This window comes from Apteryx rowi, unplaced genomic scaffold (genome assembly GCF_003343035.1).
Source record: "Apteryx rowi isolate R43461 unplaced genomic scaffold, aptRow1 scaffold_14, whole genome shotgun sequence".
NCBI classification, from domain to species: Eukaryota; Metazoa; Chordata; class Aves; order Apterygiformes; family Apterygidae; genus Apteryx; species Apteryx rowi.
In genome coordinates this window covers 1,161,688-1,183,294 of record NW_020447641.1, presented here as the reverse complement: position 1 = coordinate 1,183,294, position 21,607 = coordinate 1,161,688, and positions in this window count along the sequence as shown.

The window sequence follows — 21,607 nt, the reverse complement described above, 5'->3', positions numbered from 1 at the left end:
TACTAAAGGTTTTATTCACTCTAGAGCAAGTCCTTCCCCTTTCCTTTCCTCAGATGTACAGGGTCACAGGCATGATGGAGCGAGTGCAGCTCTGCTGGACTTCAAAACCTACGTCTCCTGAATGCTCTTTGCCCAGATCTGTAAGGAATGTCAAGCATTAAATGGTGTGCAGAGGTTCTTTGGACTAAGACTTTCACTGCCAACATGACAGGGACTATCCCATAGAACAGGCCTTCTTCTGTTCTGCATCTTGGGTAGAAAGACTCTCCCCCAAGAGAAGTCTTCCTGTTGTTAGTCCTGTACCCTCGTATCTTCCTACTCACCCCTTGAGGTCACAGGACTGAGCAGGTAAAACAGCAGTGATAAAGACCAGACAAGCTTAGAAAGGCAAAGGAGAACGCAGCTTCAAAGGACTGGACGTATTTGTTCCTTACAAACTGTGTGAAGTGCAGCCAGGCTTGGACTGTAGCTGAACACTATCAAAACACCTTCCTGGGGGTGTATGGGTTACTATGGGGAAGAGACAGCAGCAGCTTGGGGTCAGCTGTACGGCACTGGTCAGAACAGTGTGCCACAGCACTCCCAAAAGATGTGGCCACCTAACTTCCTTCACAGAAATCTCTGAGGGAGCTTGGCTCCATCCTCACGTCACTCTCCATTGTGCCAACTAGCTGGGAAAGCACTGTGAAAAAGGGAATAAAGTTAGGAGGACACTAATAAATATGGGCTGTGACTGGTGTGCAAGAGGCAACAGGCTTCTGGTTCTCCCCTGCAAAGCCTATCTTTAGCTGAGGATGCCCTGCTGCTTCAAATGGTCCCCTGAGAAATGGCATGAGAGCTTGAAACCAGAGGAAGCAGGCAAGACTTGCCTACAGTTGAGTGGCATTGCACAGTGCTGCTCTCCAGACAGATCCTGCTGTGATTGCATTACTGGGGATGGTTTAATCAGCACAGCCTAGCAAGCTTGGTTGGGACTTTTCTGGAGTTTATCTAGGAGAAGGGTACCTGTCACACTGACCCAGAGTGGCTCCACAGGTCTTGCTGGTCTGCTCTGGTGTATTAATAAGCAAGGGAGCATTAGGGAGCCAGGAGGGAATGCAGTGGAGTGGTTCCCTTGACCAGTCACTAGATATCTCACCATCTTCCCTCTGCTGGGGCCCGCAGCCCTGGCTCCCCATCCCATCCCATCCCATCCCATCCCATCCCATCTGGCTATGGTGGAGATGGCCAGAAGCAGGCCCAGGTAGCCTGTTCACAACCAAGTGTGAAATGCCACTTTGCATCCTGCCTTAAGCATGGGCTATCTGTGGACTCTGTGGAGAACAGGAGACCGTGGCCAGGTCCAAATGGGACAGAGCTAACCTGCCCTGACTTAGTTCATTGTTGGGTCTGGACGTGTTGTTCAGAGGAAGAGCTTTGGGAGAAGGGTGAAGGAGGGGAGCCTTGTGAGAAGAGCACGAGCCATCTGGGGAAGGTGCACAGAGTAAGGGAGAGGGCAGTTACCAGCATACCACCATGTTATCCCTACTGCCATAACAAGTCACACTCTCACCCCGTCTTCTGGGCCCCAGGGATTTCACTGCAAGTCCATAAAGCAGATTTGAATAGGATGCCATTGCTCTTGTAAGGGCACTTTCAGAGGGAGGTGGGAGAAAAGGGAGAGAGCAGTAACAGAGGATTAGCTGTCTCCACAGGGCTGGTGGTGGTGATGGCTTTTCCTGAGTGTGCATGTACCATCAGCGCATAGCAGAGATGTGGTCTGCATAGCAGCAGCTGAGGCTGTGACACAATTTGTTGTTGCATGAAGCAGCCACTCTCTGCTTTCTAACTAGGACAAGCCTCCGGTGTCTGTGACTGCTGTGAGATTTCTAATGCTCTGGGGCATGGTGGATGGGATTGCTGGAGGACTTGCAGGCTGCCCTCACCGGCTGCCTCATTTGTCCCCCATTTCCATTCAGCTTCTCTTTCCCTGGCAGAGCCCACATGCTCTCACCTCCCAGAGAAGCACGAATACAGAAACACTCAGGAGACTTTGGGTCCTGAACTGTCCCACAGGGGCATGTGAAGAGATGCCTTTCCAGAGGTGCACTGCAAAACTGTCCTCCTTGGAAATCCAAACCAATGAAACATCCAAATGTACTTGGCAGCCTGGGAATTATACTTTGAATATTCTTGGGATCTTAGGCCCAAGCTGACCTACTGGCAGCCAGTGCTGACATTCTGACCATGTTGGTTGTCGGCAAGGGGAAATATGTATGCAGGATAAAAGAAAAATCTGTAGCTGTAACAAAGGGATTTTGTCATTACCTGGTTCTTGTCTAAAAGATCTGGCAGATTGGAGAGGACGGCATGAGAGGAAGCATAGCTGGCTGTAGATAATTCAGAGCTATTGGTCAATTGTGCAGCTTTCTGGCTCGTCACTTCATACCTAAAAAGTACTTCAGAGCTTACTTAATTTCCATTAATTTTAATGGAAATTCCATATTTGTAACTAGAAGTCAAAGAATTTGAAAAGCCTGCTTTTAAAAAATAATGTGATTGCATGTAGGATTACTTTCAGTGTCCTGCACTTCTTAGCTCTTATTTTGTATATTGTGGTATGTGTCAGTGAGCAGAACTTAATAATACTTCACCCATATGAACCTCTGTGATTGCAAGCAGTTGCAGCAGAATAGCAAAATTAATTCTCTGATTATTTCACAGTATTTTAGGGGGATAATAAGCTGACCTTTTGCATTCGTTTTGGACATAGAAAACACTAATAATTCATTAAAATAGGGATCAGCAGATTAATACTTTTAGTGTTATTGCAAACAACAAATTTCATTATTAACAAAGATTTTAAATTATACCTATTTGAGCCTCAGTACACAAAATTTAAAACATAAGGATAAAAATCTGTCATGTAAGATTCAAATATGATAGACTTTTAAACTTTGCACACTRTGAATAGCAACTGCGAATAATGCCAGTGAGGAATACAGACAATGTGAAGTATTATTTGTTTCTATTCTAATGATAAATCAAATCATTCATTAATCACYGTTAGTCCATTGCCTCATTTGAAAATTAGTTATGTAGTTGAAACATGCTCACTTTTAGGTTATTCTTTTAATGAATAATTTTACTGATGTATCACTGCACGATGTCACAAAGTTACTGGTAACAAATAATAAAATGCTAGCTTATTTAGTAGCTAAATATAACAAATACCATGCTAAGTAGATCAGAACTTGATTTCCACCGAGTTACAATAGAGCTGTGCCCAAAGATTCAATATTGTTGCTCATTTTCTCTATTAAAAAATTGTTACAGCTTGAGAGAGAAATTTCTAGAGATGGGAATTATATCAGCTGGCATCATCAGCTACATGTGTCTTGCTAGTGTGCTATTCACTGACTGCTCTGGGATATTTTGGTTCATAGTGTGGGATTATGACCAATGCTTGTACCATTATCTAGGTGGCATGAATTCTCTGGTACATTCTTTCTATTAGAAAAACGTCTAAGTACACAAAAATATAGTACATTTCTAACTCAGACAAAGAAACTATTTGGGAGGTTTGCTGACAGCAAATTTCATTTTCTAGTTTTACTATAAGCAGCTTAATCTACATGTGCATTTTTGCATTCAAATTGCTCTTTATTAAGATCATTCCCTAATAATATGAAAATGTGTTTATAAAGCCTGTAAGTGGTTTCTATAATAAGATTTTTAATGAGTTGGAATATTAAATTAAGTTTTGTAGAAATGCTTGAGGTGTTGTTATAACTAACTTACACACTGTACACCATTAACTTTATCATAAAAAGTAATTTTAGTTTCTCTTTATGCAATAATATACAGCTCTGAAGTGGTAACTATCAGCTACTTTGTACAGCACATTATATTTTGTTGACTATTTAGCAATAACTTCTCTGGCTGTGATATATGAGCCCCATGCAAGAGCAATCCAGCTGCTCAGTCCGAGGGCAGGGGTGGTCCGGGGGCAGGCTGGCGCTGGGCTGCTGTTTCCGGCCGCGGGCTCAGTGCTCCCGCYGGGCACTAGAGCAGCCCCACGGCCCAGCAGACTGCTCTGCTGCGGCGAGGGCAAGATCAGGAATCTGCCCAAAGAGCGCTTGGAGATTCACATCACCTGTCCTTCGCTTCTAGCTGAGACTTCTTAAAACTAAGAAACTGTGGAAATATCCCCAAATGTTCACTGTCTCAGAGGACTGCATGGCAGATGAAGCATGTCTAAGCCATATGCAGCTCGTGTGTAAATCAAAGTGGTTAACACAATTACACAGCAAGCAGCAAGGCCGAGTTTTACATAAGTATTTTTGCATTCTGTAATTAACACTGAAGTGTCATTCATATTGTCTAACATTAGCCACAGAGCTTAGATTGCCCTTTAACTACCATCTCCTGGCAGCGTAAGAAACTTAGGCTCCTAACTTTTAAAAAGCGGGGAGACCCCTCTCTCAGGGTCTGCCAGAGCAGTTAATCTTGCGTGTAAGTTGCTGCCCCCTTTTTGTGAGCGCAAAGCAGACTGAAAAAGAAGTAGGTTGAATAAGGTCCCGACAAAAATGCCAAGTGTTCTCATGTGAGGGTTTCGTGCCTGCTCATGTAACCAGGACTGCATGCATGTCCCCTCTGATGGCCAAAGGAGTCTCTCCCAGGATGGGGAATATGTTTCATTGCTTGATAGATAAAGGAATGGGATATATAGGTCTCCAGTGTTTTGGATAAAGAGGCCAACATTAGCTAAAGGGTTAAATGACCTGCATCACATCTAATTTTAGACAACCAGAAGTTGTCTAAAATAGATGGCGTGAGTACCTTCATCAGAGTTTTTTAAACTTGTTTGTAAATCTACGGACACTTTCTGTTCTGTTATTGACATTTTGCTTTGCCTCATATACTCTTCATTTAGTTCCTCACTTCGTATCCCTCTGTCTAATGCAAGGTTTGTTATCCTTCAAAATGGCAGGCCACTGAGTTGGAAGGATAAAATATATTTTGTCATGATTCTGATTTTAATTCAAGGTGCTTGAGAAGGTGTGAGAAGAGTTCTCTCTTCCGAACCCTGGTGCTATGACAGTGTGCTACTCACAGCAGCTTATTGTTTCTCAACTCCTTCATCTTCAAAACGAGGATAATGTTATGTAACGCTGTCATGTGCTAGGAGAAGCAAAGCATTATAAACAACAACTAAGTGTTACCATGATCTATTACCTAGATTTAGCACCAGCATTAGCTGAGGTTTCTAACCCCAGGGAAGCACGGAGCAGTTGCTATACAGGCTTGAAGCATCGCTGGCAAAATCCACATCCCAACTGCAGAGTCAACAATAGAGAGAAAAGATATTTCATGCCATAGGGGTGGCAAGGCCTTTCACTTTCCAAACAGAAAAGAAACACGAGCCCTTTATGTTTACAGTATTCAGTTAAGGTATATTGTTATTATGGCTCCTTTTTAATTAAAGGATGTTAAATGCTGCCAGTAAACTGCAACCTGGCAGTACTGAGGAACACAAAGATGCGGTGGAATATTCAGCCAGCCTAACTGCAGCTATCAAGGCATCTACCATTGCAGCAAATGGGTTGCAACACCAGATTTTAAGAAACAGGGGCAGTGCTCTTAACCTGTGGCGTAGCTGCGATGTGCTGCTGCTCTTCCCGAGATTGATGGGAATTGTGCTGTGCTTGCCGCACTCCAGCGCGGAGCACTGCAGGGCATTCAGCGTGTTGAGAAAGGTCAAAGCCAGACTACATCAGCTTCTGAACCTAAAAACTCTGAACTCCTTGCTACCTATTAAGAGGAACGAAGAAAAGCTGTGTTTTGATGTGTGACATCCCAAAGAATTGCTTCAGGCAGAAGAGAAAGTTACTGCTACTTAAAGGCAGGAACATTTGTCTGCAAGCTAGAGCCCTCAGTGCAAGCACCACAGCACAGCCTAGCAAGCTGCCTGTGCAAACAAAAACTATGTCCTCAGTGAATTGCCTGTAGATTCAGTAATGAAGGGTGCGTCTCAACAATTACTAGTTTTTCCATTCTTTAACTGGTTTTAAAAAAAGTCATTGATTATTGTAAGGTATGATTGAAGCTGAAATAAATGATGTTTAAAGAAATATACCACTGCCTGATGTATGCTATCAGTAAAACAGATTTTCTGCGTCTTAAAAGCTAGCAATATGTGTTGTTCCAGCTCACTGAGGGATATGAGAATCTCTCTTGAGAGAACACTGAAACAGATCTGAAATCAGGCAGGCTCGATGTGCAAACATCAGCGGCACTGGTAGGGGCAGCGGCGCTAGGGGAGACAGCACTCCCCGATGGGTGCTGGGTCACACGTGTGTTGCAGGGAGGTGGTACTCACTGCTGGGTAGCGTTCATACACTGATGAAGTAGCTTGTTTGTTCCTAGCTAAGGAACCTTTGTTCTGCTTCAAGCTTTAGACAGAGTCACAAAACCCAGAATCTAGTCTTGCCTACGTTACCACTTTTTGGACAAGTCACTTCAGCTTTCCAAGCCTGACTGTCTCTTTTCTGTTCTAATGACTTTGGGAGGACTTCTCCTCGGCTGTGAGTCTGGACAGTGCCCAGTACTATGATTGCAGCTTCAGCTGCTGTCTCTAATGCAAAGATGGGCAACATACACTCTTGAGCTGTGTTTATTTGTAAACATTATAATTTGTTGCAGGTCACTAGCTGCCCTGTTTGACACTAAAATATGTTTTTTTTTCTTGCCTTTCTTCCTTTTCTTCCTCACATAAAAATCTCATTCTAGACCCTGGCTTCTAATATCCCAGCTATTACATTATCAGCACTGTTGTGTTTAAAAATAAGTAGCAGAAAGCAAAACAAATATCTGTTTATCTATTTGCTCGTGTCCTCACCCATGCATACTCATTCTGATAAYGCTGACACAGCAATTATATGAGCTACTCTTTTCTTTTTATCGGGCGCTCAGAGGAAGAGAATGAAGACTTGTGCTGGTCTGTGAGGAAGGTGGTGCACAGTAAGGTAGGGACTGAACTTACAGTTGATTCTCTTAATGTCATGCTGAAATTGATGATATACTTAAGTAGTTAAGTACTGCTTCTTTCTTTATAAGGATGTATTCTGGGGCCAGGCAGTAAGGTGGAAGAATGCCCCAGAGGGTGACTCAGGGGATAAGCACGCATCCACAAGCTTCGCTGCCTCGCAGCTCTGGTCAGCGTTACACCCGCCAGGAATTTCTCTTGGCAGCTCTACAAGGCTGCGAAAGAAAAACATTGTGGAAAGTTTCTGCTCCTCAGCTTTCCTGCACATCCGATCAGGAATCTCAGTGCACAAAGGTAACAGTTTCACAGAAGGGCTTCTGTTGTCACTTTCTCCTTGGCCTTTTCAGGGAGCCATTTTCTAGTTTTTGTTAAAATTTTAATGCAGGGTTAATTAATACAGTGTATAATGTTTTTCAGCTACAAGTTATGTTAGAGTTTCTGCTGGACCAGTTACATTTAAACTAATTTAAGTAAAACCCTGGACATAAGAGCAGTTCTGCCTGTGTTCAAACAAGGCTTACTTAATGACATTTAGAAAAGGTCCTATGTATCCAGAACTAAGAAGAACTTAAATTCTGCAATGAGATCGGTGGAGTCAGTGCGGCTCTACTGGAAATTCTACACCACTTTCAGCTTAATGAAAATCTGGATGCTTTTATTAATAAGCTCTGACAATGGCAAATGTAGGAAATAAAACAGTACATAGTTCTTTTTCAGAACCCTTCTTTCTCCTTTCTGCATGTTAAATCTGGCTAATGCAGGTTACCCAAAGATATTTCTTGCCACAGATCCACCTGCTAAATTGTGCAGCTTGCCTTTTGATACCTAGGGAAATGGAGCGTGGGCACTGCAAAGGGGCTCCAGTACCCTGGATTTATGGATCATCACAGCTACTAAGATGAAATGCTGTGATTTTAGCACCAATCTTGAAAACTCTTAATTGAAGCCATGTTACTGTAAAGTATTTCTTTACAAAATTCAAAATAGACAATGTTACAATGGCAAAAATAAAAAGAAAACTACACTGTACTTATCCTAAAACCACATTTAAAAGGTTGTCTTTCTTATCCTTTCTTCCTTAAATTCAGCTGATAGGCTGTGGGTAGTTAATTACTCCATACTGTACGGAAACACACACCGGCAGCCCCCAGGCTGCATAACAGGAGAGTCAAAGGCTGCAAAAGCAGGTAGCTGGCTGCCTTTTCTTATCTCCTCTCTTGCTTGTAGAGTCTTCAGTGGTTCATTCAACATCAGAGCGGCTCTCCCCTCTGCCTTGTCTCATGTATTATTGATTCTTACCTAATTTAGGATGCAGTTTCAAAGTTCTCCTTCTGGATGATTAACTGTCCCTACTTCTTTGGAGATGCTTATTTCCCTTTGGTGGACTTGGCACCAAATCCCCTGTACTTAATGAAAATATTTAAAAATCATTGACCACTGAGAAGTGAAATACTTTCTTACTTGGTAAGACAATGTCCACATCTGCACTGAATCTGTAAATGCATCATACTTTATGCAAGCCTATATATTAACACTTGTAGCTTATTATTGTCTCCTGATAGACACTGAATGATAGTTATCAACCATTTTAGGATGGTAATAGGTTTGGGATGGTTGACTCCAGGTCCTACCTTTTGGAGATACTCTGACAGAGTCTAAAAAAGTTAAAAATCTTGATGTGTATAGTGTTAAGCTGATTTTTCACTCTCACATCTCAAACAGCTAATGTGTCAGGCTGTCTGTACTCCCAGGAATAAGGCATTTTAAAAATTATCTTTCTGACCATAACAATTGGGATCACTGTATTTTTCCCTTAAGCTGAGAATATACAGTGTAATAACACCAGAGAGGAACAAGTCTGCAGCCAGTCAGAATCCAGGGGTTCTCGAATGTTTAGTGAGTTAAATTACGACTTTTAATTTTTGTGCAAGTCCCCTAAAATATGCATTTTCATTCATTTCTTTACAGAGTATGTTGGTGGTGGTGCAGACATGGAACTCAAAAGTGTGACTGTCCTGTGGCCAAAGGATCCTGCTGCAAATATGACGGTTTTGAAGGTACTGTCGTACCTTCATTGTTGGTTACAATGGCAGACTCAGGATTGATCCCTAAACCTCTTTTTCTTCCTCTGCTGCTATGCTGCTTTGTGACTTGAAATGAATCAGTATGTCCGACAATAAAAACATTATTATTATGTCTCTTACAATGGACTTGGGAGACTTAATTTATACTGGTACAGCATTTGTGATCTTCAGATGAAAGGTGCTTATGACATCTAAGTGCAATATATTATTAAATCTTCACATCTTGAGGGAAACCTCTCTAGAACACTGTGCTCCATTCAAGCTTTCACTGTACTTGTCTGAGTACCTTACCTTTAGCTAATACTCATACTAGTTTGCTTCAAGAAAAATAAGCCCTCCTAACACATGGATGTTATTAGCTTGTTAATTCTGGTGAAACTCAGCCAGCTTTGTTTTACATGCGTCCTTAAAAGAAAAGTAAGAGTCAAGAAGTGAAAATGGAGACTGTAGAACAGTGTGAAAATTACTCCTGAAATTGTTGTTAGCTTTGTATATTTGTTACTCTGAACATAAATTATTAATACATTGTCAAACTGAATAGGCGTTTAATAAGGCATTGCATAAGAAGCTACATTCAATTCCAAAAATGACAGAGTGAGGAGATATGCTGCAAGTAGGGAACAAGCTAAGGAGTGGACTTAGCTTGGATACTATCATGACAGCTTGACTTTTAATTCTGTTGTTTACCAGCAATGAAAATACGTGGTGTCTGAACAAGAACATACTGTATACTAAAACTTTTCCTTTTCAGTTGACCATGGTGTTCCTGCTGCGCCTCTACCAATAAAAACATGCCTTTAGCACTGTTAGGCAATCAAAAGCCAAAGTTCTTAAGCTTTAGGTCTGATGGTCCTTAAGCTTTAAGTCTGGGATAATCTCAGCCACATTCTGAAATATAAATACAACTAATAATAGTGAAAATCAGTGCAGGGCAATTGGTGTCTGGGAAAAAAAAATAATTTCAGAGATGAAAAAGAGGTTTAGGACCTTTAGGACCTTCTATGTATGGCCACATTTCATTCAGCAGTGCATGTCTGTAGTAGGAGGGAGCTCATTGCCTCAGGTTGGGTTGGAGCTTTGCGATGTTTTGTGCCTCTCTGTTTGCCCTAAAGTGCCCTTGTCTGCCCCAAGGGCCTTGACTGCCCTCAGGCACTGCGGGGAATGCCTGGGCCCCGAGGCCACGGCCCAACTCTTCCTGCTCTTGTGTAGCAGGCAAGAGGGACACGACTACTCCGACCCTCCTAGCCCTTGGAAAACCTGCATCAAGTCCGAAGCAATACTGTATTTTGATTGCTTATAGTGACTTCTACTTTAGACAGTCTGTGGCTATTAATGGCAGTAAATGATCCATTTTGCCCTTTTAAAATCATATTCTACAGCTACTGATTCTGCACATTAGACAACAAGCATAATATTGTGTGGAGGGTCATGACAGGGTTAAGTTGGAGGAAAGTTGCACACCATGGGAAAAGGGGACCTGGGGAAACTGTTGCTAGCTTGAACAAAGAAGAGTCTCAACAGGAGCAAGCACACCCAAGGACACCGGTGCAGCTGGGAATGATACATCTTGAGAAAGTACAGATAAACCAGCAAAAGCCAGTGGGAACCAAGGCTAAGAACAAGACAGCGTTTTTCCAACAAAGAAGCAAACAAGGCATGATAGCTGCGTGCGTGATCGGTGTAATGACTGGCTACCTGTGACATAATCTGCATAATGATTGGCTTAGCAAAGTGTATCTGTGAAATCGCTGAAGTAGCTAACTTTTTAGTATAAATATGTGTTAGAATAAACAATAAATGTCTCAGGACGCAAACCCTCCTGAGTCCGTGCTTTAATCTGCCACAATATTGGACTGATATCTGAACTGTAAAATAAATAAAGAACTATAGACGTGTAAATTTAACATAAGAAAGATTACTACCATCTAAATCTTGAAGAGTCAAAATATCACTGGACTCACTATCATACTGCTGATAGTATTTGTTAAAAGTTTCTGCTGTACATGAGCAGAAGTTGAGGTAATAGYTGATGTTTATTCTCAAAGTGCAGATATCTTTGTGAGGTTCACGTATTGGAAAAGCTTAATGAGATATTAAGTCACATACAGCCAGAAATTCTCTAAAGTTTGCAAGCAGACAATTAATAATACCATGAGCCAAGCTATTTGTTGTTCTCCAGCTGCATCAGCAATCTTAAATGACAGCAGACTACACAGAAGATTATTCTCAAAATTATAAAGTACGTTAGTCTTTGGACACAGCAAACAGAAGTTTTAAGCATAATGAACAGGATTATTTCAGTCTTATATCACTAATTTGTTGCTCTTCTATCCAGTAGCCATTTTCAGATTTTAAAAATGAGTTGATGTGCCTTTTACCACATAACATTTCTGAAGCTGTTTATGCTACATAAGAAAGAAAACTGTATGTGCTTCATATGGTTGATAGAGCAAATTACAATTTTCAAGTGGAAAATACCATTTAGTCTAGAGAAGAATATTTGTGACCTCAGAAACATTTGGATTATTCTATTATTTCCAAACTACAAGGACAGCAAGAGTTAGATGTGACAAGGAAAATTACTGAGGTGCCCTTGATCTGCTCTCCTTGCTTTGCCGTAAGTGGGATTTTTGTTTGCTATAGCAGGTCAGCTTTAAATTATAGCTAACATAGCATGAAATTCCTGTGGAGCACAAGGAACAGAAAAAAAACATTAGCTTATGGATTGCTTTCTGGTGCTTTTTTAGCCTTGTAGCCTACGGCACAGGGGAAGTCACTAGTACTGTGCGTGATATTGTAAGTTTCGTCTTAGGATTAGTCTGGCATTTATGCATGTGGCACTGAAAGCTCTAAATTCACCAGGCTGGCCATGCCGTACGGGAACAGCAGCAGTAGTCACCTCTCTGAAACCTTGTCTGGGGGGGGCGGGAGTGCATTTACCAGCCTGAGCTTGAGCAAGAGCCTGGAAGGAGCAGGGGGATTTTCTCCTGGACTGCAGTAAAGCACCTGGTACAATGCCAGGAAAGTTTTAGATATGGAAAAGCTTAACAGTTGTTGGGCTTGTGGAAGAAGAGCATGCTAACGCTGCAGGCTGTTCGGGGTGCCTGTGCACTGGAGGAGGTGTTAGAGTAGCTCGCAGGGCCTGCAGCAGGGGGGCTGATTTCTGTTTCCTCCGAGGAAGGCAAAATGCTGTTGTTGCACTGGCCCAACAGGCATGGGAGGAAGCTAGCAGGCTAGTTTGGGAGTTTTGGTGTTTTAAGGGAGAGTGCTATAGGAAAGTTTTTATGCTATTTTTGGCAAAGGATTGTCTTTAAATGGTCTCAGAATGTATGTGTAGCTTTTACTTAAGCTCCCTAAGGGTTGCCAGCTGAGTTGACTGTATTATTTGAAGGATTATACTGAAAGGATTATAATACCAACTGAGCACTCTAACTGGTCCTTGAAATCTGGATTTTTCCTGATATTAGCAAAACCAATATACATGTCTAACTTTTGTTATACCAGCAACTCGTACTTGTTGTAGTTGTCAGTTTTTCTAAAACTCAAAACCAGACCCCAGTTATAAGCTGTTATTAAAGATCTCTGTCATATAGGGTACACTGTTTTGGTCAAATTTGCCTCTTATATATACATATTGAATCGCCCCCTCATACACATTACAAGAATCACAGTCTGTGAAACTGATATGCTAAAAAATATTTCAGATGAGTAGATCTGAAAGAATAATTTTATCCAGAATATTTAATACAGAAAGATGCTTAAAGTGATCCCCGTTAGACTGCTGCAAGACAAACAGATAGGAAGATTATCTACAGTAAAGCAAGGAAAAACCAGAATGTCACAATGAGCCTTCAGCTGCATTTTCTAAAGGGTGTTTATGATTCCCAGATCCTGAAGTGAGGAGAGTGTGAGGAGAACATGAGAAGAGGATGAGAAAGAGTGGGGAAGATGCTATGTTATTCAATATCCACTGTATTTCTGAGTGTATTGAATGTATGAAGATGACTGGCACTGTTTTAGGTTCACACAGCCAGGAATAGCCTGTTATTAGAATGGTGCTTCCAAGAACCTCAACAGGTAAAAGAGAAAATGGCCATTCAGGTGGCCAAATATGTATTTTATTTATTTTTATTTCTGAATGTCTCAATTCAAAAAAAGGCTGTGTCTGTCCAGCTTTACACTCTGATGACTTGCCCAGAAAATCATTTTGGTTTGTCGTTGGCTTTGGGTCGGCCTCAGCTCACTCACATTCCAATAGCTAGTGCCACAGCAGTCAGAAGAATGACTTTTTAAATGATACTAACTAGAGACTCATTTTCTTTCATTGCTCAGAGAAAAGCTTCAATAGCAGTCAGGAAAAGGCCATGATGTTTCAGTGTGGCACAGTGTACAAATTCTGTCTTTTTATTGTTTCCTGTCTAACCTATAACAAGGTTATTTACCTTGCTTTGTTGTCACGTTGATGCTTCTACATCACTTCCTGTGCAAAGCTTTTAACTGGAAATGACTCAGTGAACTGCTCTAGTTGGAAAAAATTTGGAAATGGATTCCTAACCTGGAAGAATAGTCAAGATTCTAAAAAACATCCTATTCTCATTTAGAATGTGTACTGAAACCAGCCCTTTTCTATGAAAAGTCTTACTTTTAACAAATCGGTTTTACTCAACGGAATAGAATTCAGAGAAATATTTCCTACAAGCTCCACTCCATAGACTTTCCTGCTGCCATTTTAAAAATGATGAAGCTGTTTTCAAGTTGGCAGCATGTGTAAACCTGCCTCTCTGGTGATGAAAAAGTACACTGCCACCAATGTTTTTTGTTAAAAATATTATGATAATTTATTTTAATAACTTTGCTATTATGTTAAAAGGGTTTTTTAAATCTTTATTCCTTCTCATGAAAGAAGTAGGGGTTAATCACCTCTATAAATAAAAATGGTAAAGTCATTTCTCCTTTTAAAAACACCCTATATTCTATCAAGGAAATATTGCCCTCAAATTTGGGAATGCTTTATTGCTTTGAAAGTTTTCATATCAGTTAAGAGATTTCATTTTCAAAGACTGTCACTCTAGAGGATCCCTTCTTTTGAGGATTTTCTCACAGTAAAAGAGATGCCTACTTTGAAGGTTTTCATTTTTTAAAAAGTCACATTTCTGGGGTGTCATCTTTGAAGACTTTTTTCTGTAACCCTTAAAGGGTTTGCCTTTTGAATATTTTTGACAACACTAAACAGCATTCATTGGAAAATATTTTTCTTTTATGATACTGATTCTTTTTGATACTTTACACATTCCTGTAGGATTCTGTAAAGTAATTCCTACTGGAAAAGCCCATGAACATAATGCTGTTCCTACATAAATTGCAAAAGGGTTGGAAGAACTTCAGTAGGATGGGATGTTATGAAAACACAGTTTTGGAAAGATTATACAAAAATAATTCCATTTTCTAACATCAAAGAATAAAATGGAGAGGTAAGCCCATCTGTCACTTACATGACCTTTTAAAAACTACTGTGAGATGCTTTTTACTCCTTTTGAATGATTAGAGTTCAGAGTTCAAACTCTGGTATTCCTGAAATGAATTGCAAAAGTCCCATTTCAGTCCAGCTTTGAAAAGAAGACTAGTTTGAAATTGCTCTGAGTTTTCTTCCTTTCTTTGCTAATTTATTGCTTTAATTTTTGATGTTATTAGGGATTTGGATTCTTTTTTACTTCCCAGTGTTAAGCACTCTCTTAATTTAAAATATAAATATTGTGTATATTTTATTCATTTTTTGCCACCTTTTTACTAATTAGCATGTTTGTAAAACTAAGCAACCTCCAGACCATGTACAAGAGTGGACTCACTGTATACACTACATAGAGTCTTCTGCCTGATGTTGGCCTGTGTGTTTGGCAGACAGTAAGTAAAAATTTATCTAAGCAGTCCATTATGCTTGCATCTAAGCCCAGTTTTGTGATATGATCTGCTATCTAGTTGCAGTTTATTCCCCAAATCTGGAATCTCTTGCTCAGACTGTGGCTTAAAACTCTCTGGAAAGCAAGATTAGTGCCAGCCCTCTGGAGTCTGAGCTCCTTCCTGCATGCAGAGTGGGGAGAAGGAAGGGTCTTGGACTGGAAATGGGCAGCTGGAGGCAGTAGGGTCAGGGGCTTAGAGCCCTTTGCTGATAAAGGCGACTGTGAGTGCTTCTAGATTGCTTCAGTACAAAGTCAAACCAGATTAGTCTAGACCACCTGCAGCAGTAGATTAATGTAACCTGTTTGATTTCACACTGGAACGGAACAGAAGTCTCCCCACAGACAGGCACATCTGGTGAGGAGGTTGATGGTTGATCATTGCCAGCACCACCTACCTGCTGAGACATGATGCCAGACTGGGCAACAGCTTGTCAGGACATCACTGGGCTAGATGTTTGAGTTCAGCCAGGTCAGGTGTACCCTTACGTAAGAGTACCATCAACCAAAATTCAGGTATTTCCGTTTTAGCTCAAAAATAAGAATCATCCTGAAGTCCCTAAATTAATAGTTCATCAGAAGGTCAAAATAAGATCATTTGTTACCTGCAATACTGATTAGCAAAAGCCGTTGTAATAATGAATGAGTCTCTAAGAATTAAAGCTAGTCTTTGCTGATTGTGGGTCTTTTATGTAAATGACACACAAAAATAAACAATAAACAATGATTTAAAAAGAACTCTGCTTAGAGATTGTTTAATGGGTTGTATTGCTCTCTGGTAGGTGAAATAGCTATGCTGTCTGCAGAGCAATGATCTAGGCTAGAAAAACCCCACGTCATCAAGGCAGCGGCCCTCATCAGTACTCGTCAGCCATATTACACATACAGTCAAGTGAAAACTAGGTTCTCGCAATTTATTAGGTCAAGACTTTATTAACCTGATTGGAGAGCAATYGTAGCTTTGATGTTGGACTTATCAGCTATGTCTTGTAGAGTGCCAGGCCAGCATTTAGGCACCTCCTTGTGATAACAGAAGGATCCACACATTTTGTAGGGCCACACATTTATAGGGCCAAAAAGTCGGGAAAGTTCCTACTCTTTGTCTTACAACCTTAACAAAGACATATCTTTGCATTCAGAAGAAAATGATTTGTTTCACTTCTTTTCCATGATAGTATACAGCACTCCGTAGGCAAAGGCCTTGCCTGTACACTACCCACAACACAATCTTTATTCCACTACCAATTAGGTGAGGCAAAAAACAAGCAAACACTCTCTATGAAAGATGCATGCAATCACCGCTGGTACACAATGTTTGTGACAAAATGTAAAATTGATCTCCAGCCCTGAGGAAGGCGAACGTACAAATATTTAATCACATTGGAGCAAAAAGGTGCATTTCCTCTGGGAGAAAAAAAAAAAAAACAAACAAAAAAACCCTTCCAGGTGGAAATAGTACAAGACAAAGGTGGGCAGACAAAATTGTCAAAACTGGACCTTTTGACTGATACAAACCTGAACCTTTACAAAAGTACAGTATGAGCTCAGTCACGCGCTTTGGCGTTTGAGATGCTAGAGAGCAGTAACACTCCCAGTCCTTCCCTCCCCCTCGCCCCAAGATAAACTCTCTTTTGTTTCCAGGGGAGCATCCTTTCTAGAAATAAAATGCTGGAGGATAGCCTGTAGGACTCAGACCTGAACAACAACTTCTGACCTGAACTTAAAAAGGAGACGTTTATTTAGGGTACTCTGCTTGTAAGAACTGCTCAGGAAGCTTCAAAACTTAGTTGAGTAAAACACAGACTGCTGGGAAGAAATGTTGATTAAGGATATTGTTTACAGGAACACAAAAAGATGAATAGCTACTAATAAACATTGACACTTTGCTCAAAGGCATCTAGGGAATTTATGAAGTTGATGAGAACTGGTTTAAGATAGAATAATGTGGTTTAATATAACAAAGACTGGTAAACTAAATGATCAACCTTTCACATAATATTGAGAGGATCTGCTGCACTAAGCAACACCATTCAATGGCACTACTGTTCATATACGGAAACTAAACAGATTAGGGCTATCTAGTTTAGTGATACAGACAAATGAGGGGTGTTACTGTATAAGTGTATCTGACAGCAAAAATTATAACATTCTTTGAAGGAGTCAAAAAGCTTGTGTTTTAGGATAGTCTGACTGAAATAACATGATAAACTTTGAAAAACAAATGTGTCGAAGTTGTCTGTCCAAAGCTTTTAGAGAAACTAAGCTGATAAAGGATTAACAGGTACATCCTTTGATATATTAATAACTTATTATTAGATATTAATAACAGATTAATAAAAGATAGGAGATGAAGGGCAAGAAAAAATGGTCAACTTTTTCCAGTGGAGGGAGGTCACTAGTAGCGTACCACAGGGACCTGCATTGTTCAGCATATTCTTAAATGATCTAGAAAAAAGGGTGATTATCAAGGCAACAAAGTTTGCTGATGATACTGAATTATTCATGGCAAAAACAAGAGCTGACCATGAAGAACTGTGGAAGGCTCTCATGATAATGTGTAACTGACTGATAAAATGTCAAGTTAAATTCTGTGTTGATAAATGGAAAGCAATGTGCAAGGGAGAAAACAACTCAAACTACACTTTCAAAAACCTGGAATCTAAATGAGCGATTACCACTCAAGAAAAAGTGCTTGAGTTGTGGGGAGTTCTGTGAAAACACCAGCTCATGGCTCAGCAGCGTTCAAAAGGGCAATTAGATTGTTATTATTAGAAAAGTAATACAAAAATAGAAATAAAACAGGAAACATTTAATATGCATCTATATAAAATCATTGTAGACCTGTATCTTGAATAATGAGGACCATTATGGTCTTCTAGAGTAGGATTAGGAAAGATATAGAAAAAGGCAATACAAATTACCAAAAATATGGAATGACTGCCAACTTAGGAAAGATTAAATTGACTAGGACTCTTGAAAAATAAATGAAGATGATATGATGAAGGTATATGCATTCATGAATGGCATGATTAGGTGAAGAGGGGAAAATCATCCAGCTATGTTTTAAGAAAAGAATAGAATTATCAGACAGCAAGCTTGAAACAAACAAAAGAAAATATTTTTCACACAATGATTAATTAAATTGTGTAAGTTGTTGCCACAGAATTTTGTGAATGTCAAAAAGTGCTTGGGCAAATTCTTGGAGAAGATACCCTGTGGTTACTATTTTTTTTTCGCAGCAACTCCATGATCTGAGTTTGGGACAATGCCGTGGAGAAAGTATCATTGTGTGCTTTAGTATTTCTGTAATCTTTCCCTAAGCACACACCACTAACTACTACTAGGGACAAGCTGCTAGACTAGACAGACTGTTAATTATCAACTGTTCTTCAAATAAAAATGAAACAACCAATGAAACAAACATCTAAATATATCAATGATGAAAGGAAATGAGTTTGGCAAACAAAGTATTATTGAGGCATAAGATTAGTGAGATTTAAAAAGCACTAAACTTTTGTATAACTAATAATAATATCTACACCTAAAATTTGGTAAGAATACAATGGATAGAGGACATGAGCTCTCATGTGTCATAATATAACCACTACATATAGAGGGTTTTGTGAGAGATGTGTTACTGAATAGTTGCCTCTTACTGGACATTTAAGCCTTCTTCTAAAATAACTGATACTGGACCTGACAGAAAGTTGACAGGGTCTGAGGAAAAAGGGGGTAATTTTGCCAGCAAATTTTCTTCTAGCCTTCTAAAACACAAGAAAGACAAAGCAAAGACATATTATAGCAACGCAAAAAGCAGATGACCAGGTCAATGTTTAGACTATCACAATGTCCAAGATATGCTAGACATTTTACAAAAGCATCCAAAACCATACTAGAACTAATTTAATAGTAGAAAAAGGCAAAGCTGCATGAAGAGTGTTATACCATTCTGAACAAACAAATGAGCAAGAGGATGCTATGGCATTGTATTAGTAACATACTGACTACTGATAGCTTTTTTCCCTTCTAAAATTAAATGCTCTAGGTGAAATCTTGATTAATTGTCACATTTATTGTTGGTTTCAGTGGGACCAGAATTTTGCTCTATAAATACACATCCATTCATCCTTCTTCCATCCTTTTTACTGTAACTATCACACATTTGCAAATTCAATTCCAGTGTCTTTTCTGCTGTAAACATTCATCACCCTCTCCTCAACCTCCCTTATATAGATGTGCATTTAGCTCAGAGGATAAACTGAATGAGTATTAGATCGCTTAATCAGCTGGATTCTTGTAGGCGTCATGAAAGAAGGAGAAAAGGAGAAAAAGGGAATATTACAAAGCAGATGAGAAACATGGCTTTGAAGATGGCATCACTATAAAGGCAAAGGTGGTAAGCAAGATAGGAAGTGAGATAGATAGATACATAGCTGGATAATTTTCTACTAATTGGTAAGAAGTGGAAGGACCAGTACTAACACAAAAACAGACAAGAAAGATTTAGACTTAGAAGGGGGAAAAAAGGCACGAAATCCCCAACAAAATGTGGTAACAAACTGGAATGGCAAATGAGAGAAACTAGCTATAACCCCAAGCTGCAATTGTGCATGACAAGGCAAAGTCTACTAAACATGCCAGAAACTACAGAAATATGGTATATATGGAGTCAATATATTAAAATGCACTGGATTTTTAGAGCAGGTTGTATGAAATTCTAAATCTCTGAAGCCCTTGATGTTATTTTCAAGCGTAGTACTTCTTTAATACAAGCAATAGGTAAACAGTGCTACAACCAGATACTCTGTTATTTTTATTAAACATAATAACATTGAAAGCACAGAAGTAGGGAATAGTATTTGGCATGGTGAAATTTATACACAACCTAAGCATATGAAATGTTTAAGAGGGATTTTATAAGAATTAGAATAATAAACAATTTATGTCTAGTGCTCAGTGATGGGTACTGAAGACAACTGCTGAAAGAGAAAGATTAGTTGCAGATGTCTAAACAATACTGGCATTTATGAGAAGTAGTATGTTTAGTTATTTTTCACTCAGTAACTTGATTGCTGCAGAGAACCAGAGTGATTTTTCCAGAAGACAACAACAAAAAATCTCACAAAACCACTGAGTAGAAAAAGAATTTTCATATTTGAATTGCAGTACTCCCAACTGCTAAGTTAGTTGCTTGGCTGTCCCTGGTGACAGAGGACAGGGAGATGGGGTAGTGAAACATAGTGAAAATGCTGTTTTTTTTGTTATGGAGATACAAGATATACATAGTTATTTGGCTCTTAAATTCTTTATCAGGCCTTATTGCAGTAGGTTCAATGGCTCCAAGACACAGACTAACCTGAAAAAATTAAAAGCATGATCAAGTAACTTGCTACTTCCTCAAAGGGTATTTTTGAAACCAGTATTGCCAGATTCAAATATAGAAAACAGAAGACATTTTGAATACTTTTTACTAACCTGCTGGGTTTGGGATCTTTTGCATACATATGGATAACATTTTCAAGTTTTCCTTCATAGATGTAAAATCTTTAAATGTTCTTTTTGTTTGAATGTAATCCCAGATTTTCCCACTGTCACCTCTTTATAGGAACTCTAGATCAAACATTGTAAGATTTGTGACGAAATAGTGAGACCTGGCTAAAAAGTGAAAAAAGCACTCTCATGAAGTAGTAGGAGTATGTAGGCTGTGATACCTATGATGATGTGTCCTTACTGGCATAGCACCCAATGCAACCGGAGGGTTACTTCTGCCCGCGGGGCCTGGCCCAAGTGTATATAGATAATGTAAATAACTGGGCAACATTTCAGTCCCTCTGGATGGCTTCAGCAGCACACACCCTGGAGCCAATACAGGCTTCTGCTCAGATTTTGCGGTTCACAAAGAGGTACGGGTACGCCGACTCCTGCAAAGAAACAGCCCAACCCACTGTGCTAGTTATGTCGTGTGTTCATCCTGTTTTTTGAAATATTTTAAAAATAATTTTGGTTGTTGGTTATATGACCACCAGTATGTGTTCTTATAAATGGCTGTGTAGAGAAAGGCACAAAGAGATGGCGACAGCAGGTACTTTGATAGTGTTACTTTTTGCAGATCTGAGCAGCTGTCCTCGCTGCGCCCACAACCATGCTGTGTGGTGACAGGACCACACTGAGTGGCGCCATGACCATGCTTGGTGCGGTGCCACGACCATGCCGTGTGGTGACAGGACCACACTGTGCGGTGCCATGACCACGCCGTGTGGTGACATGGCCCCGCTCTGCACAGCGCCATGACCACACCATGTGGTGCCATGACCACGCCGTGTGGTGACATGGCCCCGCTCTGCACGGTGCCATGACCACACTGTGTGTTGGCATGGCCTCGCTCTGCACGGTGCCATGACCATGCCGTGCCATGCCACGGCCCCGCTCTGCACAGCGCCATGACCACACCGTGTGGTGACATGGCCCTGCTCTGCATGGCGCCATGATCGCACTGTGCGGTGCCATGACCACGCCATGTGGTGACATGGCCCCGCTCTGCA